At 39.2% G+C, this 27,949-nt stretch overlaps 1 pseudogene; it reads left to right on the top strand.

Annotated features, from left to right (window-relative positions):
- LOC149182580 (formate dehydrogenase, chloroplastic/mitochondrial-like) overlaps positions 1–27,949 on the top strand; it is a 42,843-nt pseudogene that overhangs the window by 14,058 nt on the left and 836 nt on the right.

Below are 27,949 nucleotides of genomic sequence, written 5' to 3' on the forward strand. Positions count from 1 at the left end.
CATGTGTGCTGACTCAAGAGATCGTTTTATGGGCTAAAGAAAGCACCCTGTGCTTGGTACACCAAGATAAATAGCTACTTCACTGGGTTGGGATTCACTAAGAGTGAGTGAGAAGCTCATCAAATATTGAAAGGAGGACCTTTCAAGAGAGTTTGAGATGAAGGACATGGATCTCATGCATTACTTTCTTCGCTTGGACGTAAGGCAGGGAGATGGAGATTTGTTTGTATCTTAGGGCAAGTATGCCAACGAGATACTAGGAGATTTTGCATGGAGAGAAGTAAACCCATGGAGACTCCTCTAGCTGGTAACTGGAAGAAGGAGGAATCTACTTCAGGGGAAGTAGTGGAAGTTATTGTTTACAGGCAGCTTGTGGGTTCACTCATGTACTTGGTGAACACATGACCCGATATGTGCTATATAGTTAAATAGCTTAGTCATGCGATGGTTAGGCCTACCAAGCTGTATTGGAAGGAGGAAAAGCGTGTATTGAGATACCTCAGAGGCACTACTTATTTTTGGTTATGGTACAAACATATAGCGGGAGTGAAGCTTCAAGACTTCACCAATACAAATTGGGCAAGGATTCCATCCGACAGGAAGAGCACATCAGGAGGTATCTTTAGTATTGGGTTAGCGGCAGTTTCTTGGTACAATAGGAAATAGAGATCAGTTGCACTTAGTTCGGCAAAGATAGAGTAAATGGCTGAAAGTCAGGCAACATGTGAGGCTATTTGGATGAGGAAGGTCCTACTTGGTTTGTTTGGTCAGCAGATGGATCCGAAAATGATATATTGTGATAATCAAAGTTGTATCAAACTCTTTGAAAATCCAATCTTTCATGATCGGTCAGCGCATATTGATATCCAATATCATCATCTTAGATATTGTGTATTTATGTCGATCATGCTGTTAGATTACATTCCCACGAAGGAATAAGATGCTGACATCTTGAAAAAGGCATTGTCAAGATGTAAATTCGAGTTTCACAAAGACAGGATCGGGGTAGTTGATAATCCCTTTCTTATTGAGAGGGAGTGTTGAGAAATGGCAACAAGAAATTCCAGTTTAATTTGTGGTTGAATTAAATTTTGAATTAAATTTGAATTCTATTCTCATAGAAACTTAAAATAGTTATATTAAGTTTATTAAACTTACTTAACTTTGGAAATTCGTGAGAGGAGGCAACACAAGCACAATTGACCGCATCTCCTCAATGCATAACAATAAATTCCCAACTTTGGTACTAGCCATTTCTAAGACTTTGAATTCCCTTGAGCCAACCAATGATGGCCAAGAGCAGCTTATGGTCGACATTGATCCTCTGGTTACTGGTTGACTTGTGCTTAAGACCAATGCTCCGGTTACTGGTTGGGGTCCAGATCAAAATGATCCTGATAAATCCCTTTCAATGGTTGGCATGGTTGTTCAATGTTTCTAATTGGTCATTATGCCTATGAATGTTTTCCTATGGACCATTGATATTTTGGGCTTTATGTATGGTTGTGGCTAGATGTATCAAGGATTTTGGCATAAGCCAACCCGCTTTTCAAGTTTTGCATAGACTTTGTTGGTGCTAGAAATAGTTAGATTAAGTTTATTAAACTTACTTAACTTTGGAAATTCGAGTTGGAAGTATTTTGGAAGTCATGTATATGTTCTCCCTAGTTTGTAGGAGTCCAGTGTGAGTTAATTGTGAGTTGTAAAATAGAAGACTCAGTTTCATGAGTCAGTGCAGTTAAATTAGTTCTCAAATTGATTGAGAGAACTAATAGTGAGTTAACAGTCAGTGGTGACACTAATGAACTCCACCAGTGCTACTCTAGTTAAATGAATATTTAGTCATCAGAAACTCATGCATGTCGATTCTAAGAAAGACCCAGTTAAGACTAGAGTGCAAGGAAAGTGTACTATTTGTTTTATATTTTTCTGAGTTCCACTAATAGTACATGCAATCAGGAACTGATCCTTGAGGGATTGCACTATTTTTAGAGGCTTTATTTCCCTTTAAATACAAGCTATCCTCCATAGGAATTATGCATTGGAATAGAGACTTGGAGAGCTTGTGAAGAGGCTAAGATTTGGCCTTGAGCTTGCTTATGAGTTGGAGATTGAATTTGCTGAGTGCACAGGGATTGTTTTAGAGAGAACAAGCATTTTAATTTCATCTTGATTTTTTGGATTAATACAAAATAGATAGTGGGGTTTTGAGTTGTGGCTTTTCCAAGATATTTATTGTGTTATGTGCCTTTGATTTTCTACCTCTATTGATTATTGTTTGTTCGATGTTTATGGGATTCTGATGTAAAGTCTAGAAGTAGATTCTTCTCCGTTGCTTTATCAAATTGCATTAGCTTGTGAATCTACACAATTTTCTACGTGGTATCGCTCTATTGATTATTGTTTGCTCGATGTTTATGGGATTCTGATGTAAAGTGTAGAAGTAGATTCTTCTTCGTTGCTTTATCAAATTGCATTAGATTGTGAATCTACACAATTTTCTACGTGGTATCAGAGCAAGATTTTTTTTGGGCCGAGAGTTTGTATAAAAGATCTGAGAATTTCTGTGCAAAATTTTCAGAAAAAATAAAATAAAAAATATATATATATATATATATATATATATATATAATAAATAAATAAAAATAAAAATAAAAAATAAAAAAATTGTAGATCTAGATTCCTTCATAAAAGATACCCAAATTCAAAAAATAGATTAAGTTGAATCGGAATTGGGATGAGGGATATATTCCTGATTTAAAATCAGCTCTGTAGAGAAGATTTTGAAGTTTTGAGTTTTTGGGTTACAAGTGAAAGTTGAATTTGCAATACATACTTCAGGATCGACAGATGGAGTTCCATGGGTTGAGACTTGAGTATGCCTTGGAAGGCAGATTGAATTTCATAGCCTGGAGGGATAAGATGGAGGTTGTGCTAGAGGACAATGGATTGAAGGAATTTGTTGAACAAGCAATTACTAAGCCAACAGCTATTGATACATAGAACTTGGTCGAGTGGAAGAAGTGTGTGGCGAAGGCAAGGTGGATAATCCTTGAGGGAGTTCAAGATCATATTGTCTCGAGTCTCCATGGAAAGGAAATCCTACATGCTATGTGGAAAACATTGGCGGACTTGTATCAAAATAACAGTGATAAAAGGAAGTTGGCACTAAAGGATAAACTTCGTAAAATCAAGATGGAGAAAGGCGAGACGATTACAAAGTACTTGACAAAGTTCACTCAATGTCAGGATGAACTTGGAAGTGATGGAATCATGGTTGTCGAGGAAGATATGGTGAGTCTTTCTCTTCTTCGAATCCCAAAGAGTTGGCATAGTTATCACGACTCTGTCAATGGATGGGAGAAGCTACCAAATTGGGAACGACTATGGTTGGATTTGATAAAGGATGAGATTAGGAGGAACACTAGGGATGGCTCTTCATCAAAGAATGATGATGAAGATAATTGTGCTTTGGAGATTAAGGCGAGGAAGGGGAAAGGTAAAATTTCTCATTCCAAATCATATTCCTATCATGGAGGTAAGAAGAAGGACATGACGAAAGTTAAATTCCTTCATTGTCACAAGATGGGTCACTTTTCTACAAATTTTCCATTGAAGAAGTCTAAGGAGAAGTCCTTAAGAGGAGCAGCGGGTGAGGCTTTGGCCTCCCAATTCGAATTGGACTTCTCCCTGATTGCATGCATGGTATCTTCAATGATAAGTGTCTGGTACTTAGACAGTGGAGCTTCTTTCAACATGACTGGCGACAAAGATTTATTCAGTAAACTGGAGGAGAAAGATCTCAATATGCATATCGAGATGGGTGATGACGGTAAGTATAGTGTTACTGGTGTGGGCACTATTAGTTTTTAGAGGGAGCATGTCGCTCCACTCACCTTGAAAATTTTTATGCATGTACCCGGACTGATGAAGAACTTGGTATCCATTTCCATGATGTGATTTTTTCGAAAGGAAAGGTGTTCCTTTGACACATAGCCACGGATCAAGTAAAGAGGATAGGGATTTGAGGATTGTGTTGTTGTGACTCCAAAAGCGACAAATATGTTGAGACAAGACTTCAGCAAGTTGTGGCACATGCGATTGGGCCACTTTCATCATGGGGCAAGGCAGAAGGATTGGTGAGCTGGGATGATGGCGAGTTGTGGCACAGGAGATTGGGTCACCTTCACCATGGAGCCTTGAAGATACTGCAGCAGATCACTATAGGGCTTCCTAAAGGCACACTTGCGCAGTCAGATCAGTGCAAGGGGTGTACTTTGGGGAAGTTTTTGAAAGCCACCTTTCATGAGAAGGATAGTCGCGCCACGACGATCCTTGAGAGAATTCACACAGACATGTGTGGACCTTTCTCAGTTGCTTCAACAACAAAATACAGGTATTATGTGATTTTTGTTGATGATTTCTCTCGTAAGTGCTGGATCTTCTTCATGCAGAAGAAGAGCGAGACATATTCAAAGTTCTGTGAATTCAAAGCACTGGTCGAGAAGGATTTGGGGAAGAAGGTGAAGGCTCTTAGGAGCGATAATGGTGGTGAATACATCTCGGATGAGTTCAAGGATTTTTGCAAGGCAGAAGGGATTAATAGAGAGCTCATAGCTCCCCATAACCCACAGCAGAACGGGGTAGCTGAGCGGAAGAATAAAACAATTGTGGGTGTTGCATGGGCAATGTTGCATGATCAGGGCCTACCCCTTCACTTGTGGGTGGAAGCATGCAATACAACAGTTTATGTGCAAAACCGTTGTCCTCATAGGATAGTTGGCATGAGTACACTTGAGGAGACTTATTCTGGTAAGAAACCTGATCTTTCTCATTTGAGGATTTTTAGTGCTAACGTTTACATGCATGTGACGAAGGATGCCAGGAAGAAGTTAGAGATGACCGCAGAGGTTGGGATATTTGTGGGGTACACTGATACACCCCACAACTATTGTGTGTATTTTCCAAATAGTGGTAAAATTGTTGTGCGACGGGATATAAAATTTCAGGAGGAGAAAGCCATGAAGTTTTCGCTTGAGAGGGAGCTACACTTGCATGTAGATGAGGAGCTATTAGTTCCTAAGGATGAGCTTCAAGACGTGGATCAGCCAGAGGACGAGGTTCATGGAGTGGAAGAGACCACTCATGCAGCGCCAACCATCATAGGGCGAAAGCGCTTGACAGAAGCTGAGCGACTGGCTCAAGATGCAGAGAAAGTTGTAGGACCACCTATAGCCCAACGCAGGCAGAGACAGTCACCTGATCGGTACACTAGATACATGGCTCTGATGAGCAAGTGTGTTGTGACTGAGCCATCCTCTTTCGAGGAAGCTGTGGAGGATCCCGCATGGGTAGACGCCATGGTGGAAGAGTATGATTCTATTGTTAGAAAAAGTGCATGGGAGATTGTTCCTAGACCGGAAGGGAAATCAGTGGTGGGTTCGAGATGGATCTACAAGGTCAAGCAGGCAGCTGACGGGAGTGTGGAGAAGTACAAGGTAAGATTTGTTGCCCGAGGCTTTTCAAAGATAGAGGGGATCGATTATGACGAGACCTTTGCACCTGTCGCAAGGTATTCTTCCATACGAACGATTCTTGCTCTCTCAGCGCAGATGGGATGGCACATTCATCAGATAGATGTGAAGACTGTGTTCCTCAATGGAGTCATTGAGGAGGAGGTGTACATTGAGCAGCCCGAAGGCTTTGAGGTCTTCAGCAGCGAGTCGCATGTGTGCAAGCTCAAGAGAGCGTTGTATGGGTTGAAGCAAGCACCACGTGCTTGGTACACATGGATAGACAACTATTTCACAGGACTTGGATTCTCCAAGAGCGAGGCAGATCCTAACCTATACCAGATTGTGGTGGAGGGTAAGTTGCTTATCATTGTACTGTATGTTGATGATTTGATTCTAACGGGTGATGAGTTGTTGATACTGTCATGCAAGAAGGATCTTGCTACAGAGTTTGAGATGAAGGACTTGGGCCTCCTTCACTATTTCCTAGGATTGGAAATATGGCAGCGCAGTGGTGGACTGTTTGTTTCTCAGGGCAAGTATGCTCGGGAGATACTGGAGAAGTTCAACATGCATGGCTGCAAGCCTGTTGATACTCCTCTTCCTGGAGGTTGGAGGAAGGAGGATGCCACTTCGGGAGAAGAAGTGGATGCCACTGTTTATCGACAGTTGGTGGGGTCGCTGATGTATTTGGTCAATACACGACCTGATTTATGCTATGCAGTTAACCAGCTTTCACAAGCTATGGTTAAGCCTACCAAGCTCTTCTGGAAGGCGGGCAAGCATGTATTGCGCTACTTGAAAGGCACATTGGGATATGGTTTGTGGTACAGACGGGAGGATGAGGTGAAGCTATGTGGCTTCACGGATGCAGATTGGGCAGGGAGCCCAACGGACAGAAAGAGCACATCAGGAGGGGTCTTTAGTATTGGATCGACAGCAGTTTCTTGGTACAACATGAAGCAGAGATCCGTGGCACTCAGTTCAACGGAGGCCGAGTATATGGCAGCAATTTTGGCTGCATGCGAGGCTATATGGATGAGGAAGATCCTGGTTAGTTTGTTCGGTTCTCATTTGGATCCTACTATGATTTACTGTGATAACCAGAGTTGCATTAAACTCTCGACTAATCCTGTACTTCAAGATAGATCTAAGCATATTGACATCAGGTACCATCATAACAGAGATTGTGTGCAGCGGAGGATCATGTTGCTTTCATACATTCCAACGGAGGATCAGGATGCTGATATTCTGACGAAGGCTCTCACCAGGAGCAAATTCGAGTACCACTGAGGCAGGATAGGGGTTGCTGATAATCCATATCTTGTCGAGAGGGAGTGTTGAGATTGCAACAAGATGATGGAGCTTAGTGAAAAGAGTCGCCTTCACTAAGTGGTCTCGCAGGCAAATTATGGCGCAAGTTCTATTTTTTATCACAGTGTGAGTGATCAAAATGTGGGTGACCAAAGTGTGGGTGACCACAGTGTGGGTGATCAAAGTCTATTTTTAGACTGGCTGTCAAAAATAGAAAAGTCAAATATTATTGTCTCATAATAATATTTGGACTATAAACTTGATCTTATTCTCTTGGAGCACTTCAGTTTGAGCTACAGATGTGGCCCATGCAGCTGTCAGAAGGAAGTATGCTTTTCTTATGAGTCAGTTGAGTTGTTGCATGCATGACTTCAGTTAGAACTCAATCAGTTGAGTTTGGTGGAGTTGATTTTGGAGTTGATGGAGTTGTGTTCAATTTGACTTGGTTAAACTAGTTGTGGTTAGTCTAACTGCAGATAGACTAATGATGAGTTGTTAAACTAATTATTAACTCATAATACAACTATAGAATACATCAGTTAACTCATTTTCATGTCAGTGCATGTTCAGTTCAGCAGGGACCGGTGTTAGAGAATCAGATTGCTATCAGTTGTGACTATAGTTGTACATCAGATCTTGCACAATCAAAGGATTGAGTATGCCAATGAGTTTGCTCATGTATTTGCCCAATTTGTAGCTTCTGCTCACGTCTTACACATTGTGAGTGACTCTTTGGAGGTGAAATACGAGTTTGGTAGACCATTCTCATTCATTCTTGAGTAGGTATTGAGCAGTGGAGGCAGGCAAGCAGTGGAATAGATTTGGAGATCAGATCTTAGTTGTATTGTGTGTAACAGGTGGAGCTGGTACTGGATTGCTTGTGATAAGCATTGTACTTTGTAATGTTACATGGTCTCAATCATTAATATACAGATAGTTTGGGGTTTTTAGTGAGATGGTTTCCCCGGGTTACATACTGTGTTAATGTGTGATTGCTCTTGATGTTTTATTGTTATTGATGCTGCTATATTGATGATCAACGTAGAGGAGCTTATGTATTGTGTATGTATTCCGCAATAGTACATGATCAGGATAATCTCTGTTGAATATGTGTTAAATTATTCAAAATTTCTACACTAATGAACTCCACCAATGCTACTCTACTTAACTGAATATTTACTCATCAGAAACTCATGCATGTCAGTTTTAAGAAAGACCTAGTTGATACTAGAGTGCAGGGACAGTGTGCTATTTGTTTTAGATTTTTCTGAGTTCCATTGATAGTGCATGCAATTAGGACCTGATCCTTAAGGGATTGCGTTATTTTTAGAGGCTTATTTCCCTTTAAATGCAAGAGTGTTGGAAATAATACTGAGAGGGGGGGGTGAATCAGTATTATCAGATCAAAAATTTTATTTCCCAAATAGATTGATATACTCTACTTCAATGAAGTGAACTAGCGTGTACATGCAATTGTGCTTAAAGAAACTAGCATATATGCTAAGAACTTGTGATTTAGACAGTTTATCATGTGTTGAGTTTAAACCAGTATATCAGAGATTTATTAGATAGTGCAGTAAAAGCATAATAAAGGATCACACATAAGCAACACACATGAACACCAAGATTTAAGGTGGAAACCCAATGTGGGTAAAAACCAACTGCTGTTGTCGTCTCTATCTTCTTTTTAATAATAAGAAAATATGTTTACAGTCTTGTATTGGTGCAGACCCATATCAGTACACAGGCTTCTACCTGCAGAAGGTTACAACCTTCTCTCATTTTCTTGCTTCTACTGGAAGGGAGCTACAACCCTAGCTCTTGTACTAGCCAATATGTTTACTAGTACGTAGGTGCCAGCCTACAAAAAACTCCACTCTTCCACCAAGGACCATGTTTCATGAATTTTTAGACTGGATACTCCTGGATCACAACACCACAAGCTGAAGGCCGAATTTCATCAAATTTTCACACTGGACCCATCAAAGCCTTTTAAACTTAAACTGCATCACCCAATATTTAGTTAATCTAAACAACCAGATCACTGACACCAGAACATTGTGTTGAACCCAGAACCCTACATCATCATCCAAAACCAGTTGTAACCTCAAAAATCATGCATTAGAGTGTATATGCTACTTGGTTGAACCCAACCTGCGTGTATATGCTATTTCCTTTAATCCAACTTGCATATATCTCTAAAGATACTGAATCATAAACTTTTGAACCATAGAATGTACCAGTCAGTGACATTCTGAAGATCTATTGTCATATTACAGAGTTCAAAACATATAGCAGCAAGGATCACCCTTCCTTCTCAATCAATCAATCAATCAGACTCAATTTCCTTATACAACAATTCTACGTTCAGATCTAAGAGGACTTCATTGACAGACAATAGTAAAACAACAAAATTTGATCAAATAGATCAGTCAGATCTAAACAAAAGCTTTTTTTTGTATACGCTACTTGAAAGAGTCGAACTTTCATGTACATGTGCTTTGGCTAAGACGAACCTACGTATAGATCTGCAAATTTTGACTCAAAACTTTGCTGCAATTTCAGACTTCAGACAAACCCAGATCATGATAGATAACAAGTAGAACAGGCGCAAAACATCAGATCTGGTCTCAACCAATATCAGATCATTCAAGAATAAGTCATTTCAAGTCTCATGATTCCTGATCCAATGTTGAACTCAAGGTGCACATGAAAATTTCAGATCCAATCCCAAACATATCCCTGTAATATAATATATATACTTCAAATAGAAGTATTCCTTAGAATCTCTTTGCTTGCACACCTTGGCCTAATGATCTTCTCCTCCTTATATACTCTTATGTCTTTCTCAATACCTTGGACCAAAACCACTTAGGACCAATACCTTGGACCAAAATACCTTGGATCAAATACCTTGGACCAAAAACTTGGTTTTCCAACATGTACGCGCTTTTCCTCCTGTGAAAGTGCATGTATACGTTATACACTACTTTTGTTCTGTTAAACCGCGTGTATACGCGCCTTGGACAAAGTGAACTAGCGTATACCTCTCTTTCTTCATTCTTTGGAGTCTGCTCTATAATCCTTTGTTGTTGACCTGCTGCACTGTGAAATTTTATCTGAGTGAGTTGCCATCAAGGAAAACACCTGTATCATAATGCCAACAGTGCAGGGACAATGTTGTTGGGTCCCTATAATACTAGTGATTACCCCATTACTATTGTAGTTATACCCCTTATTTATATTGATGTACCCATGTAGTGCCCATATTGTTACTATTGTGCCACATAGAAGCCCACTATTGTTATTGTTGTGCCGTACAATATTATTGTTATGTAGGCTTTGATTGTATTGGGACCACTTAGACTCCTATATATAGAAAGGAGGTATTTTCATTTGTATCATCCAAGAATTGTTCATTTATGTAATGTAAAGGAGGTTGCCCCCTCGAAGAGGCTGAATTCTAAGGCGTGGATCTCTCTTTTCTATCTTTTTGTGAGCTGGTTTCATAACATTTGGTATCAGAGCTTTGGATTCTAGGGTTTCGCTGCTCCAAACAGGTCATCGTGGCATTTTCGCTATAACTTTGTTTCTGTGACGTTTCAGAAGTCACAAAAAAAAACCCATTTGAGAAGAATTGGTGCTGAACCTTGGGTCCAAATTTCAGAGCTTTTCGCGTGATATTTTCGGAGATATGATCTGAGGAAGTTGGCCTTTTTGCAGACTCCTGAATTACATTCAAAACAGGTGACCTGGGGAAAATCGTCATAACTCTCTCTCTGAGGATCGGATTGAAATTTCGTAAAAAGGTACAGAAAGAGAACGGACTGTAGTTTCTTGTGTGTGTGTTTCAGATTCAAAGGTTGAAACAGTGACTCGTGGAACGTCGTACAAGTTCGCTCTACTGAACCAGTCTAAAAGCAAGTCACTGTGGGAGATTTCACATAACTCTTCCTTGGAGAATCCAATTTGGCTCAGACTTGTGGCATTGGAAAGAGGACGCAGAAGGCTACTACAGGTAGCAATTTCAGAATTGGATGATCCGAAATTACAGAGATACATCAGATTCAATATCAGGCTTCTATAAAGTGAAAAAAGGTGTGTAGTTTTTTTTTTTAATTTTTGTGTAAGCTTGCTTCAACGGAATTCAAAGGGCATAGTAAAAATTTATTATCGGTAACTGATGCCCCGAGGAAAGAAAATGCAAACACCTAGTAAGGAACCTGAAAGCTCTAGCATGACTCATGAAGAAGAGGAAGAAATGCTACATGATATATCAAAATTACAAGAACAAGTGCAACAAATGTCACGCTCACAAAAGCTAACAGAAGCTAAGATAAGTGGCGTGGAATCTAAGGTAAATGGCGTGGAATCTAAGATAAAGGGAATGGAAGCTAAGATGGATGGCATGGAAGCTAAGATTGACGCTAAAATTGATGGCATGGACGCTAAAATTGATGGCATGGATGATAAGATGGATGAATTGAAGAAGTTGCTACAAGAAAGGGTCACTAATGGTGAAAAGGTAGTAAAGGAAACTCATGATGAGAACAAAAGAAATGTTAATCATGATTCCATAGACTCTAATGTTGGATCGAAGACTCACCATGTTCCAAAAATCGATATGAGGAAGTTTGATGGCAAGGATCCCGCCACATGGATATTACAGATGGAGCAATTCTTCGATCTCAATAATGTGCAAAACACACAAAAGGTACGTATGGAAACTTTATATTTGGAACCAAATCAGTTTGTATGGTATCAATGGCTTTGTTCTCGTAAACAATTTATCACTTGGGCAATTTTTACGGAAGAATTGATAGCACATTATGAGGATACAAAAAGCAACACTTTTTTTAGCCAATTGATAAGTCTCAAACAAAAGGGTTCAATAATGGAGCACATTGAGGAGTTCCAAAAATTGAACATAAGGGTAAAAGATATTCCAGAGGAGCATAGGATTGATGTGTTCATAGGGTCTTTAAAGGATAATATCCAACATGATGTGCGCCTTTGGGAACCTGATTCATTAGAGAAGGCATTCAGGTTAGCAAGAAAAATGGAAAGCAAAATTATGGCAACTAGGAAGCATACCATTCACAACTATAAAGATGGAAGTGTTGTTGCCCATAGTCTTCCACAACCTACAAGGTTGACACCACAACAATTGGAAGAAAAAAGAGCAAAAGGGCTTTGTTACAATTGTGATAGCAAATACACAAAAGGTCATAAGTGTGCTGAGAAGAAATTATTCTACATAGATTGTGAAGAGGAAGAAGAAAAGGAGCAAGAAAGGTCAAAAGAAGAGGATATATTCCAGGAACAAAGCCTAGATGAAGAACAAATAAATCCGACCATATCTTGTAATGCATTGGCGGGAATTACCACTCCTCAAACCATCAAGATAGAAGGACAAATCAAGAAGAAAAAGGTAATAGTGTTGATTGATTCAGGAAGCACCCACAATTTTATTCATTGTAGGGTAGCAAAAGAATTGAATTGCTTCCTATATCCAGCACCAGAGTGTCAAGTGATGATTGCAAATGGAGGAACAATAAATTGCTCTGGAAAGTGCCATAATATCAAGCTATCCATGGGAGAATATGTATTGACTAGCCCAATGCTTTCCATTCCAATGGGAGGTGTTGATGTTGTACTAGGAGTCCAATGGCTACAATCCTTGGGTACAATAGCTTTTAATTTTCAAGAACTTTTCATGAAATTTTCTGTGGAAGGAAAGGAAGTTGAATTAAGGGGTATTGCAGGGAAACCAGGAAAGATAATCAGCTCTAATGGTATGACAAAGCTTCTAAAAAAGGAGCAAAGAGGTGTAATTGCACAATTATGTTCGCTAGATGTTTCCACATTGGAATCATCTATTTCTCCAGATCTCCAAAAAGTCCTGGACAATCATTCCAAGGTATTTGAGACTCCCAAAGGTCTCCCACCTATGCGTGATCATGATCATGCTATTCATCTGATTCCAGGAAGTGTTCCTCCAAACATCAGGCCGTACAGATATCCCTATGTCCAAAAAAGTGAAATTGAACGTATGGTTGCAGAAATGCTAGAGGCTGGTATAATTCAACCGAGTCAAAGTTCTTTCTCTGCTCCAGTAGTATTGGTGCACAAGAAGGATGGATCATGGCGCATGTGTCCGGATTATAGGGAGCTCAACAAGCTCACTATTAAAGATAAGTTCCCCATTCCTGTCATTGATGAATTACTGGATGAATTGCATGGATCAATTTACTTCACCAAGTTGGATCTTCGTTCAGGATATCATCAAATCAGAATGAAGATTGAAGACATTCCGAAAACGGCATTTAGAACTCATGAGGGTCATTATGAATTTTTGGTCATGCCTTTTGGCCTTACCAATGCACCTTCAACATTTCAAGGTTTGATGAATTCAATTTTCAAACCATTCCTTAGAAAATTTGTGTTAGTATTTTTTGATGATATACTAATCTACAACAAGTCTTGGAAGGATCATGTTGAACATGTTGACAGGGTGCTACAACTATTGGAGGAGAAACAATTATATGCAAAAAGATCCAAATGTTTCTTTGGAGTCCAGGAGGTGGAATATTTGGGTCATATTGTATCTCATGAAGGAGTTAAGGTAGACCCTAGCAAAATTAAAGCCATTAAGGAATGGAAAATCCCCACATCCATAAAGCATCTGCGAGGATTTCTTGGGTTGACAGGGTATTATCGCAAGTTTGTTAAGAATTATGGGAGAATAGCAGCACCTCTAACAACATTATTGAAGAAAGATGCATTTTCATGGACTCCGGAAGCAACAAAGGCCTTTGAACATCTTAAAGAGGCAATGTGCCAAGCACCGGTCTTAGCTACACCGGACTTCACAAAAACCTTTATTGTGGAATGTGATGCTTCAGGAAATGGAATTGGTGCTGTTCTAATGCAAGATGAAAGACCCATTGCTTTTGAAAGTCGTCCAATCAAGGGAAAGTTTTTAAGAAAAGCTATTTATGAGAAGGAAATGTTGGCAATACTCCATGCACTTAAGAAATGGCGACCCTACCTAATGGGAAGACACTTCAAGGTAAAAACGGATCATGATAGCCTTAAATACTTTTTAGAACAAAGATTATCCTCTGAAGAGCAACAAAAGTGGGTCACAAAGATGTTGGGTTATGACTTTGAAATCATCTACAAAAAGGGGAAGCAAAATGTGGTGGCAGATGCACTCTCAAGAAAGGATGAGGATGTGGAAGCATTGTTGTGCGCTATTTCTATTATCCAACCAGATTGGATAAATGAAGCAAGGGAGGAATGGAAGAATGACGAAGAAGTGTGGGCACTTATTCGAAAGCTACAACAAGATTCCAGTACGTCTGATACATTTAGCTGGAAAAATGATTCGTTATGGTACAAAGATCGCTTATACCTCTGTAAGAATTCCCAGCTAAAACAAAAGATTCTTATGGAATTGCACACTTCTCCCTTAGGAGGGCACTCAGGATTTTTAAAAACTTACCACAGGGTTAAGAAGGAATTTTTTTGGGATGGCCTTAAATCAGATATTCAAAAGTTTGTGGCAGAATGTTTGGTTTGCCAGCAAAATAAAGTTGAAACAATTAAGACACCGGGTCTATTACAACCTTTATCCATTCCAAGCCAACGTTGGGAGGAGGTTTCAATGGATTTTATCACAGGTTTACCCAAGTCTGAGGGAAAGAGTGTCATCATGGTGGTAGTTGACAGACTTACCAAGTATGCACACTTTTGTGCATTATCACATCCATTTAAAGCCAGTACAGTTTCTACTGCATTTATGGAAACAATTCAAAAGCTACATGGAAACCCAAAGATTATTGTAAGTGACAGAGATCCCATTTTCACTGGAAATTTTTGGACAGAATTATTTTCTTGTCTTGGTACTCAGTTAGCTCATAGCTCATCTTATCATCCTCAATCTGATGGGCAAACTGAGATAGTAAACAAATGTTTGGAAGGATATCTTCGTTGCTTTGTATCTGATAAACAGACACAATGGGTCAAATGGTTGCCTCTGGCTGAATGGTGGTATAACACTTCCTTCCATACAGCAACAAAAATGACCCCATTTATGGCACTTTATGGGTATCAACCACCATCCATCACATCATATTTAAGAGAAAATTCTAAGGTTCAGGCAGTGGAACATCACATCGAACATCAACAACAAGTCCTCCAACTCTTAAAGGATAACCTCGTGTTGGCACAGAATAGAATGAAACAACAGGCAGATCAACATCGCAGTGAAAGAAGTTTTGATGTAGGTGATTGGGTATTCCTACGGCTACAACCATATAAGCAAATGTCCCTCAAGCAAGCTAAGAAGGATAATAAATTATCACCAAAGTATTATGGTCCGTACAAGGTGTTGCAAAAGATTGGTACTATGGCATACAAATTGGAGCTTCCTGCAGCTTCTCGATTGCACCCAGTTTTCCATGTTTCATGTTTAAAGAAGGTTATAGGCGACAAGCTCCCAGTTCAAACAATATTGCCAGAACTTGACGAAGAAGGAAAAATTATATTGGAACCGGAAGCAGTTATAGAAACAAGAACTCGACAGCTACGAAATCGATCAATTTCAGAGTACCTTATCAAGTGGAAGAACTTATCCGCTGAAGATTCCACATGGGAGGATGAGAATTTTATGCAGAAGTATCCTGAACTACTCAAGCGTTGAGGACAACACTTTTTTGAAGGAGAGGGGCATGTTGGGTCCCTATAATACTAGTGATTACCCCATTACTATTGTAGTTATACCCCTTATTTATATTGATGTACCCATGTAGTGCCCATATTGTTACTATTGTGCCACATAGAAGCCCACTATTGTTATTGTTGTGCCCTACAATATTATTGTTATGTAGGCTTTGATTGTATTGGGACCACTTAGACTCCTATATATAGAAAGGAGGTATTTTCATTTGTATCATCCAAGAATTGTTCATTTATGTAATGTAAAGGAGGTTGCCCCCTCGAAGAGGCTAAATTCTAAGGCGTGGATCTCTCTTTTCTATCTTTTTGTGAGCTGGTTTCATAACAAATGTACTATTTGTTTTATATTTTTCTAAGTTCCACTGATAGTGCATGCAATTAGGAACTGATCCTTGAGGGATTGCGTTATTTTTAGAGGCGTTATTTCCCTTTAAATGCAAGCTATCCTCCATAGGAATTATGCATTGGAATAAATACTTGGAGGGCTTGTGAAGAGGCTAAGCTTTGGCCTTGAGCTTGCTTATGAGTTGGAGATTGAATTTTTTGAGTGCTAGGATTGTTCTATAGAGAACAAGCATTGTAATTCATATTGATTTTCTAGATTAATACAAAACAGATAGTGGGGTTTTGAGTTGTGGCTTTCCCCGGATATTTATTGTGTTATCTCGCTTTGATTTTATTCCTCTATTGATTATATTTTTCTCGATGTTTATGGGCTTCCACTGTAAAGAGTAGAAGTAGATTATCCTCTCTTGCTTTAGCAAATTTCATTAGCTTGTTAATCTACAGGATTTTCTACATGGTATTGGAGCAAGATTGATTTTTGGGTCGAGATTTTGCAGAGAAAATCAGAGAATTTATGTGCAAATTTTTTAGAAACAAATTACAGATCTAGATCCTTGGGAAAAGATACCCAAATTCAAAAAAAAAAATCAGCCGAATCGGAGTTCGGATGAGAGAGATATCGTTGATTTAAAATCAACTCTATAAAGGCAATTTCGAAGTTTTGAGTTTTTGGTTACAGGTGAAAGTCGAATTTGCAATACATACTTCAGGATTAGAAGATGGTGTTACATGGGTTGAGGTTTGAGTGTGACTTGGAAGGTAACTCAAATTTCATAGCCTAGAGGAACATGATGGAGGCTATGCTAGAGGACAATGGCTTGAAGGAATTTGTTGAACAAGCAATTCCTAAGCCAACAGCTACTGATGCAAAAAACTTGGCCAAGTGGAAGAAGTGTGTGGTGAAGGCAAGGTGGATAATCCTTGAGGTAGTTCGAGATCATATTGTCTCAAGTCTCGATGCAAGGGAAACCCTGCATGCTACGTGGAAAACATTGGTAGAATTGTATCAGAATAGCAATGATTAAAGGAAGTTGGCATTGAAGGATAAACTTCCTAAAATCAAGATGGAGAAAGGTGAGACGATTCCAAAGTACTTGACCAAGTTCACTCATTGTTAGGATGAACTTGGAAGTGTTGGAATCACGGTTTTCGAGGAGGATATGGTGATTCTTGCTCTTCTTGGACTCCCAAAGAGTTGGCATAGTTATCAGGACTCTATCAATGGTCGGGAGAAGCTGCCAGATTAGGAACGACTATGGTCAGATTTGATGCAGGATGAGATCAGGAGGAACACCAGGGATAGCTCTTCATCAAAGACTGATGATGAAGAGAATTATGCCTTAGCGATTAAGGCGAGGAAGGGGAAAGGTAAAATTTCTCGTTCCAAATCATATTCTTATCATGGAGGTAAGAAGAAGGACATGACGAAAGTTAACTCCCTTCATTGTCACAAGATGGGTCACTTTGCTACAAATTGTCCATTGAAGAAGTCCAAGGAGAAGTCCTCAGGAGGAGTGGCGGGTGAGGCTTTAGCCTCCTAATTTGAATTGGACTTTTCCTTCATTGCATGCATGGTGTCTTCAAATGATGGGAAGTGTCTAGTACTTAGACAGTGGATCTTATTTCTACATGACTGGCGACAAAGAGTTATTTAGTGAACTGGAGGAGAAAGATCTCAAGATGCATATCGAGATGGGTGATGACGGTAAGTATAGTGTTACTGGTGTGGGAAATATTACTTTTCAGAGGGAGAATGCGGCTCCACTCACCTTGAAGAATGTTATGCATGTACCTGGACTGACGAAGAACTTGGTATCCATTTCCATGCTTGATGATAGAGGCTATGATGTGATATTTCCAAAAGGAAAGGTGTTCCTTCGAAACATAGCCAGGGGTCAAGTAAATAAGATAGGGATTCAAGTTCAAAAGCTCTATAAGATAGAGGTAGAGAATTGTGTTGCTTTGAGTTTAAAAGTGGAAAAGTTGTTGAGCCGGGACATCGACGAGTTGTGGGACAGGTGATTGGGCCACTTGCATCATGGGGATTTGAAGATATTTCAACAAATCTCTATCGGTCTTCCCAAAGGTACGCTTAAGAAAGTTGATACATGCAAGGGTTGTACTTTGGGAAAATACACCAAGTCTTCCTTTGGAGACAGAGACAGTCGAGCAGAGTCTATTATGGAGAGAGTTCATTCAGATGTGTGTGGACCATTCTCGACAACATCCATGGCCAAACACGGGTATTATGCTATATTTGTTAATGACTATTCTCGTAAATGTGGGTATTTTTTTTGCAAAAAAAGGATCAAAGTTTTGTGAGTTCAAAGCATTAGTAGAGAAAGAGTCTAGCAAGAAGGTTAAAGCTCTACAGAGTGATATTGGTGGTGATTATGTCTCCATCGAGTTTAAGAATTTCTCTGCAGCAAAAGGGTTTAAACAACAGTTGATGACACCACATAACCCTCAACAAAATGGGGTTGCTGAGAGGAATAACATGAGCATAGTAGGGGCAGTAAGGGCGATGGTGGATGATCAGGGCCTACCACTACACTTGTGGGTTGAGGCTTGCAACACAACGGTTTTGTTCAAAACCATAGCCCACATCCGATACTTGAGATGAAGACACCATAGAAGGATTATTCCGGTAAGAGGCCAGATATTGGTCACTTCAAGATTTTTGGGTCATTGGTTTATTGCCATGTGACCAAAGATGCATGGAAGAAGCTTGAGCCAACAAAAAAGTTGGGGATCTTTGTGGTGTACATTGATACACCCCACAACTATCGGGTGTACATGCAGACTAGTCGGATGACTGTGGTTCGCAAGGATATCAAGTTCAATGAGGAGAAGGCCATGCAAGTATCCTTTGAGAGGGAGCTCGAGCTACATGCGGATGAGGAGATTTTTTCTCCTAAGGTTGAGGGGCCTCAAATTGATGTGGAGCAGCCACATGTAGATGTTCAGAGAGTGGAGACATCCACTCAGGTAGTCTTCCAGAGAGGGAAGAAAGTGCATTAGAGAGGCTGACAGATTGTTGGATGATGCACGGGAGAATGTGGGAGCACCCTCTTCTCAGCGCAAACAGAGGAGGTCACGAGAGAGGTACACTGGATACATGGAACTTATGGGTGCATGTGTTGTGACAGATTCATCTTCCTTTGAGGAAGCAGTGCAACAACCGGTTTGGGTTATGCGATGGTGGAGGAGTATGACTCCATAGTTCGAAAATTGTTTGGGATGTGGCCCCAAGACCGGAGGACAAGTCAATTGTGAGCTCACATTGGCTTTACAAGGTAAATCAAGCTGCAAATGGTAGTGTGGAGAAGAATAAGGCCAGATTTATGGCCCATGGCTTTTCACAGGTAGAGGGGATTGACTATGATGAGACCTTTTCTCTGGTTGCAAGGTACTCATCAATAGATATATTTTGGCACTATTAGCATAGATGGGTTGGAAGATCCATGAGATGGATGTGAAGATTTCCTTCCTCAATGGCATGATTGAGGAAGAGTTGTACATAAAGAAGCCCGAAGGTTTTGAAATCTTGGACCGTGAGTCACATGTGTGTAGACTCAAGAGAGCATTATATGGGCTGAAGCAAGTACCCCACGCTTGGTACACCAAGATAGATACCTACTTCACTAGGTTGGGCTTCACGAAGAGTGTAGCGGATGTGAACCTGTATCACATAGTGGTGGAAGGTAAGTTGTTGATCATTGTACTTTATGTAGATGATCTCATACTGACAGGTGATGAGAAGCTAATCAAATCTTGCAAGGAGGACCTTGCAAGAGAGTTCGAGATGAAGGACATGGGGCTCATGCATTACTTTCTTGGCATGGACATATGGCAGGGAGATGGGGAGTTATTTCTATCTCAAGGCAGGTATGCCAATGAGATACTTAGGAGATTCTCCATGGAGAGAAGTAAACCCTTGGAGACTCCTCTAGCTGGTAACTAGAGGAAGGAGGATGCTACTTTAGGGGAAGTAGTGGAAGCTATTGTTTACAGGAAGCTTGTGGGTTCACTCATGTACTTGGTGAACACACGACCAGATATGTGCTATGCAGTTAACCAGTGTAGTCAAGTGATGGTTAGACCTATTGTTTACAGGAAGCTTGTGGGTTCACTCATGTACTTGGTGAACACACGACCAAATATGTGCTATGCAGTTAACCAGCATAGTCAAGTGATGGTTAGGCCTACCAAGTTGTATTGGAAGGCGGAAAAGCTTCTATTGAGATACCTAAGAGGCATTAATCAGTTTTGGTTATGGTACAAACGGACAGAGGGAGTGAAGTTTCAAGGCTTCACCGATGCATATTGGGTAGGGATTCCATCCGACAGGAAGAGAACATCAAGAGGTATCTTTAGTATTGGTTAAACGACAATGTCTTAGTACAACAGGAAATAGAGATCGGTTGCACTCAGTTCGGTAGAGGCAGAGTACATGGCTGCAAGTCAGGAAGCATGTAAGGCTTTCTGGATGAGGAAGATCCTATTTGGTTTGTTTGGTCAGCAGATGGATCTGAAAGTGATTTATTGTGATAATCAGAGTTGTATCAAACTATCTAAAAATCCAGTATTTCATTATTGTTCCAAGCATATTGATATCTGGTATCATCATCTCAGAGATTGTGTATTGAGGCGGATCATGTTTTTAGATTACATTCCCACGGAGGGGCAAGATGTTGACATCTTGACAAAGGCATTGTCAAGAAGTAAATTTGAGTTTCACAGAGACAGGATCGGGGTAGTTGATAATCCCTTTCTTGTTGAGAGGGAGTGTTGAGAAATGGCAACAAGAAACTTTAATTTAATTTGTCCTTGAATTAAATTGTGAATTAAATTCAAATTATATTCTCATAGCAACTTAAAATATTTAAATTAAGTTTATTAAACTTACTTAACTTAGGAAATTCGAGTTGAAAGTATCTTTGAAGTCATGTATATGTTATCCCTACTTTGTAGGAGTTCAGTGTCAGTTAATTGTGAGTTGTAAAATAGAAGACTCAGATTCATGAGTTAGTTTAGTTAAATTAGTTCTCAAACTGATTGAGAGAACCAATAGTGAGTTAACAGTAAGTGGTGACACTGATGAACTCCACTAGTTCTAGTCTAGTTAACTGAATATTTACTCATCAAAAACTTATGCATGTCGATTCAGAGAAAGATCGAGTTGAGAGTAGAATGCAGGGAAAGTGTAATATTTGTTTTAGATTTTTCTGTGTTGCACTAATAGTGCATGTAATAAGGAACTAATCCTTGAGGCATTGCGCTATTTTTAGAGGCTTTATTTCCCATTAAATACAATCTATCCTCCATAGGAATTATGCATTGGAATAGAGACATGGAGAGCTTGTGAAGAGGATAAGCTTTGGCCATGAGCTTGCTTATGAGTTGGAGATTGAATTTGTCGAGTGCTGGGATTGTTCTTGAGAGAACAAGCATTATAATATCATCTTGGTTTTCTATATTAATACACAATAGATAGTGTGTTTTTGAGTTGTGGCTTTCCGTGGATATTTATTGTGTTATGTGCCTTTGATTGTATTCCTCTATCGATTATTGTTTTCTCGATGTTTATGGGATTCTGTTGTAAAGAGTAGAAGTAGATTCTTGTCTCTTGCTTTAGAAAATTGCATTAGCTTGTGAATCTATAGGATTTTCTACAATGACAATGGATTTTAGCCTAGCCTAGCCTTTTTTAGGATGCCATGGTATGTTGGGATGTTTATTTTGGTTTTGGAACTTTGGAATTGATGGATGGATTTTAGAATCTGGAGCAAAGGTGGTCTCAAGGTTCATTCCAAAAAGCCTAGGAATCCCTTGACCAGTTTTGGCAGGATACGCAGTAAAGCCTGATGGTGCACTCTCGGTTTAGGGCCTAGTGATCCAGGTTTGGATTTTTGTAAAGCCTGAGAGACAAGGAAACGAAAAATTCCTCAAGGATAGTGATGGATTCTAGATGGCATTCCAATTTTTGTTTGGTTGTGATCGGAGCACCGGTTTTGGTGTGATCACAGTTGGATGAGGGTGGAGGTGGTGTAACCTCTAGATTCCCTTAATTGTTCATGGATTGGTTGTTCTATGAGATCCCACATTCATGCTTGGAATATGGCACGGGGGTGATGGTTAAAAGAGAGATTTGGTTCAGCCATGTCTATGGTCAGGTGGTATGTCGAAGTCCTAAACCTAGTCTTAATTGCATATGATTAATAAAATCTAAGTTCTCTTGCTTTTTCACTAATTTATATATGGATTTAATGGCTGTCATATCTTTGATATTTATATAGTTTTATGTTGGTTATATGCATGGTTGAATGACTAGTTCATGTCATGGTTATTTCATATATTTACTTGTAACTGTTAAATGGATGGATACAAGACCTAATTGATGATGTAGTAGTTCAATGGAGAAGGAGGTGATCCTTCTGATTATGTTTCATAAGTTGTTTCAGGCATTTATGCTCTATCTTGTATTCTATACCTGTAGGTTGCATTGATGCCAAGTGTTTGACAAAATGCCAGTCCTAGTTGGGGATGCTTAGGCCTAGTCCTGAGGGTGATTTTTGATTGATCAACATGGTTATCATCTTTTTAATGATTTCTAAAAGTTACAATAAGTTATGAGCAAAGGCCAGGATTCTGGGCTATAAAAGTGGCTTAAATCTTGGGGCCACTAGTACAGAGCTAGCAATTTTGGTCCACAGTCATTGGAAGGCAAGCTTGTGAGAGCGATTTTGGGTTTCTGGTCGCTCCCTTGCCCATATCATGAGAGCGGCTATGGCCTAAGACCTATAAAATAGCAGCAAATCCTAGGGAAAGGCTGTCTGAGTGGCTAACTTGTCTCCTAATGGTTTTGTTGATGATGTTGGATGACTATATGTGATGTTCCATCGATTCCACTTCCTTAATGTGAAACAGGAGGTCGAATTTGATTGTAGTAGCATCTCTCCTCATGTTTACCCCAGTTGGCATGGTTACTTTGGGTAGACCTGGGAGGGGGTGTTAAAGATTCACAATAGACTTCTTCCAAGCATGCTTGTTGACAATGGGATAAGATCTGTGAATAGTATTAGAATAATCTAGAAGCTCATTATCTATTATTTCTTCCCTAAATGCCACCTTCCTCACCTCAACTACCAAAAAGGACAAAATAAATGATCCTAGTGAATTTAAACTAATTACATTATACAACATGGTTTACAAGGTCATAGTAAAAAATATTGCTAATAAACTCAAACCTAGGCCCCCTCACTTAATCTATCCAGATCAAATGGATTATGTGGACAGTTACCAAATACTTGATATGATTATAGTGGCACATGAAGTTATTCATTCAGTAAAACATACAAAAAATTCGGGCATGTTGATTAGATTATACCTCTCTAAAGTTTTTGACAAGCTTAGTTGGTCTTATATCTTTCAAATCCTTTCAGCATTTGGATTTACCCACAAATGGATCACTTGGGTCAAAGCTCTTATTTCCTCAAGCTTTTTTTTGTTCTTCTGAATGGGTCACCCAATAGAATTTGTTCCCCTTCACAAGGGATTTGACAAGGGGATCCTCTTTCCCCCTTTATTTTCATCTTGGTAGTAGAAGGGCTTGGTCAAGCTTTATAGTAATTTGTCTCTCAACAGAAGGTGAAGGATTATTTCATGAACACCTTCCTATCTCACATCGACAATTTTTTAAAGAGACAATGTGCATGGGAATCCCAACAGTTCAAGAATCCTGTGCTCTCCACAATGTCTTAGATGAGGTCTTGAAGGCTTAATGTATGGACATTAACTACTCTAAGTGTCAAATATTTTTTTCTAATACCCCTCTAGTTGTGTATATACATGTGCAAGACGAATAGGTTTTCAATGGAGAAATCTCCCTTGCAGGTACTTGATCACCCCGTTAGTTGATAGCTCCCTCAAAATCACATTTTGGTTAAAACAATTAAGAAAATATGGAAGTTGATGAGTTGGAACTTTTGTTATCTTAACATAGAAAACCAACTTGTTATATTAAAATATATTTTTCAAGCCCTCCCTTTTTATTTCCTTCCGACAATGATGGTACCTAGCTCCATACTTAATTCACTACGAAGTGTTCAAAGATATTTCCTCTGGGGAGGCACCAAGCAGGAAAGGAAATGGGCTCTAGTGGCTTGGACTAAATTATGTTTTCCCAAGCTATGAGGGGGTCTATTCCTAAGGGATCACAACCCTATAAACATAATTTTTTTGGGGGGGGGAGGGGGGGATTATGGTGGAGATGGCTTCAAGGAGGCTCATATCTATGGAAACTAATCTGGAATCATAAATACAAAAGCACTGTGCCCTCCCATCAACTCATTAGAACCTTTTTAAATCAAAATGGATCTTCTATATGGAATCTAATTGAGAATGATATGCATCCTATCTAACAATGCTATTTTTTGGAAGTTTGTGATGGCCAAACAACTCTCTTTTGGGAAGATTCTTGGCAGCAACACCCAAAATTAAATAGATTGCAAGAAGTTGAGGAGCTGAATATTGGTATGAAAACAAATAACAAACAAAAAGTAGCACATAATTGGATAGATCCCCACACTCATACCTAATGGATATAATGAATCCCTCAAGAAGAATTGTATGACCAAAAAAGAATGATCTTCCTTCTAGAAAAATATCCAACTGCATCTAGTCCCCATTTATTGCATGCGAAACAGGCTAATATGGGGGTATCAAGCTAAACAGAGGGATGATAATTAATGACCGTGGTTTTCATGATGTTTAATGTTGGGATGATAATTAATTTAATACAATGAAGTGAGTGGAAGATCAACATTTTAATGTTTTGGAGATATGGGAGGTCATTGTTATCGGTATGTCTAGTCCTTACCAAACCTGCCAGGAATAATAGTCATTTCGAGCTGATATAAACACTCATGATAAACAAAGGGAGATTGCACCCCACACTAAGAGATTTATCAAAACACCTAGGTTGGAAGGAAGGCACATTATCGGTTTTCATGGCTTCATGCTTTTGTGTTCCTCTTGTTATTCATGAAGTGGTCTACAGGTATCCTACATATTTATGTGTCTTAGGTTCCTTCTATTATGGCTTGCCCCCTTATTCTTTGCAACCTATAGAGATTACAAAATCTCCAAATTACACCTGAATTATATATATATATATATATATATATATATATATTCTGCTCCCCAGTATCTTCTGTCAGAGAATTGCATGTAAGTGATGAATGATCACCTTCGCTTCTTTTTTGTTGGGATTGAAGTTGGGTAAGATGATGCTTGCTTGCCACGTATGAAGGTCTGAGATACAAGTATAAGTAGGATGGTTTACTCGGAGAAGGAAGTATCAAGTTTCAGTTATCCCTCTCATTAACAAAACAAGATTATATATTTCCTTACATTCTCTGCTTCCTATTTTTCTAATTTATATGCTCTTATTATGTTTCAGGCATCTGCATGAAGTAATAAAATTGTTGGAGTCTTTTATAAAGCCAATGAATATGCTTCGCTCAATCCAAACTTTCTTGGGTGTGTTGAGAATGCTTTGGGCATACAAGAATGGCTGGAATCTAATGGTCACCAGTACATTGTGACAGATGACAAGGAAGGTCCTGACTGTGGTAAGTTAGCAGTGTTTTTATGTCTAAGTTAGCACTCCTGCCGATTTTTCCTTGATTATGCATCTGGTAACACTTGCTTGAAGGGAGCTGTGCTAAACGCCATCTCTTTAAACTGTTAGAAGCCCCCCAAATGCCATGTTTCTTTCTGTATCCATGTATACCACTAGGCTATATGTGTTCTCTATGTTGGTGAAGTGATAACATGGAATTTAAATTCCCTACTAGGCTACATGTACTATGTTGTCGAATTGGCCCCGTGAAACTTGAAATCATGATAAATCATTTGGAATTGCAAATTTTTATCTGCTAACACTAGAGTGCTAGGACACACTCATCATCAAGCTATGTACATTAGACTTCATAATAAATGAAGAAATTGTGGTCTAATTGTTAGCAGGTCTCATTTGTCTTACTGTAGTTACTAGCCATCAAAAGCACAGAATAAGATTTAGAGCTAATGCTAAATGTGTATCAGCAGGGTTTTGCTTGGTAGAGTTTCTTTGACTGCTGGACAGGGCACCATCTATGTTGATTATTGTATTGTAGAATCTTCTTGAAAAACAGTTTCCCTAGAAACCTGAGATGACCTTCTAACTCAACTCATATGTCTTTGACTTGGGAGGGAGGTATAATTATATGGTACCTAGTAACATCATACTCCAACTCCACATCACCTCACCTGGAGTCATCTTTCTTTCTTGGACCCGAAGAAATATTGTCCCACATTTTAGGCGTTCCAAGCATCTTGCTAGTCCCCCGCAGATTTCCTCCCTCTTCCCCATTTTTTCTGGATCGACAACGAGGGTAGTAACCAACCACTAGTTGAAATACCAGCTGGTAACCCCAAGGTATTTCATGAGATTTTCTCCCATGAAGAGCCACCCACCCCTTGGGATATAAAATCGTGTTATCTGTTGTTATTGATATGGGTGAATAGTTTATGTCCTAGACTTCCTTTTGTTCCTCATATCCTGAATAATAATCAATCTAGATGGTATCCTATGTGCTGCTTTAAAAAGTGAGATTTACAGAATATATCTTGTCGAAGAAGTCATAAATGACTTCTGGTTATTCACAATTGAAGTTGGGTGGTTGTTTCCACATTCCAATCTATTAATTCTCTAGTATGCCTTCCCTTTCCTACTTCTTGCTACCATGGATCGTCGAATTCCCTTTCCTAATTCTTGCTACAGCGGACTAAACTTACACAACTAATTTCCTTTCCTTTCCTTTGCAGAACTTGAAAAGCACATACCTGATGTGCATGTTTTGATTTTTACGCCTTTCCACCCGGCCTATGTGATAGTAGAGAGGATCAAGAAGGCAAAGAACTTTAAAGCTTCTTTTGACAGCTGGTATTGGTTCTGATCACATTGATCTAAATGTTGCAGCAACCGCTAGTGTGACCGTTGCAGAAGTTACAAGTACTATTTCCTTTTTTATCTCGATTATATCACTTGTCATTGCCCTGTTCATGCTATGGACATTTTACTACAAAGAAGCTTCTGCAATGATTCTTCATAATTTAACTGACAACTTCTTCAACAATTTTTACAGCATGTAATGTGGTGTCAGTGGCAGAAGATGAGCTAACGCGCATTCTCAAATTGATACGAAACTTTGTGCCTGGATATAAGCAAATTGTTGAGGGTGATTGGAAAGTGGTAGCAATTCCTTACAGGTCATATGATCTAGAAGGGAAAACTATTGGTACTATTTGTGCAGGGCATATTGGCAAAGAACTACTTCAACGTTTGAAGGTATTCATTCTTAGGATCTAGTACTACTTCATGATGTTGCAAACTTCTTTTCAAAAATCATTGCTCCATAATTCTTATGCATGTTGGATGTTTGTTTCAAAATTTCAATCTAATAATAATAAACATTACATGATGTTGAATTGAATTGCGTTCCTTTGTACAACCCTTCAATTGTAAGCTTCTTTACCACGACCGTCTTTCTATTGAACCCGAATTGGAAAAGGAAACTGGAGCAACATTGGAGACAAATCTTGACGAAATGCTACCTAAATGTGATGTACTTGTCATTAATATGCCACTTTCTGACAAAACTAGATGCGCCTTATCACAATTTCATAAATAATCTCTCCCATTATTCACTCAGAGATCAATAGCACCTATATATTTTATACAACTTGTGAACAAAAACCTAATTATTGTTTCTCTTGCCCTTTCCTTTTGGTTACAATAGGGGAATGTTTAATGAGGAGAAAATCAGCAAGCTGAAGAAAGGTGTATTGATTGTGAATAATGCTCGAGGGGCCATCATGGATGCTCAAGCAGTTGCTGATGCTTCTGCAAGTGGACACATTGGAGTTCAGTTATATTTATTCAACTCCTCTTCATATTGCCTCCTTCCCAATGTCAATAATGGACATAC

The sequence above is a fragment of the Pinus tabuliformis genome, chromosome 3_2 (genome assembly GCF_031772625.1).
Source record: "Pinus tabuliformis cultivar Carrire ecotype Pingquan chromosome 3_2, CPIR1, whole genome shotgun sequence".
Classification (NCBI taxonomy): Eukaryota; Viridiplantae; Streptophyta; class Pinopsida; order Pinales; family Pinaceae; genus Pinus; species Pinus tabuliformis.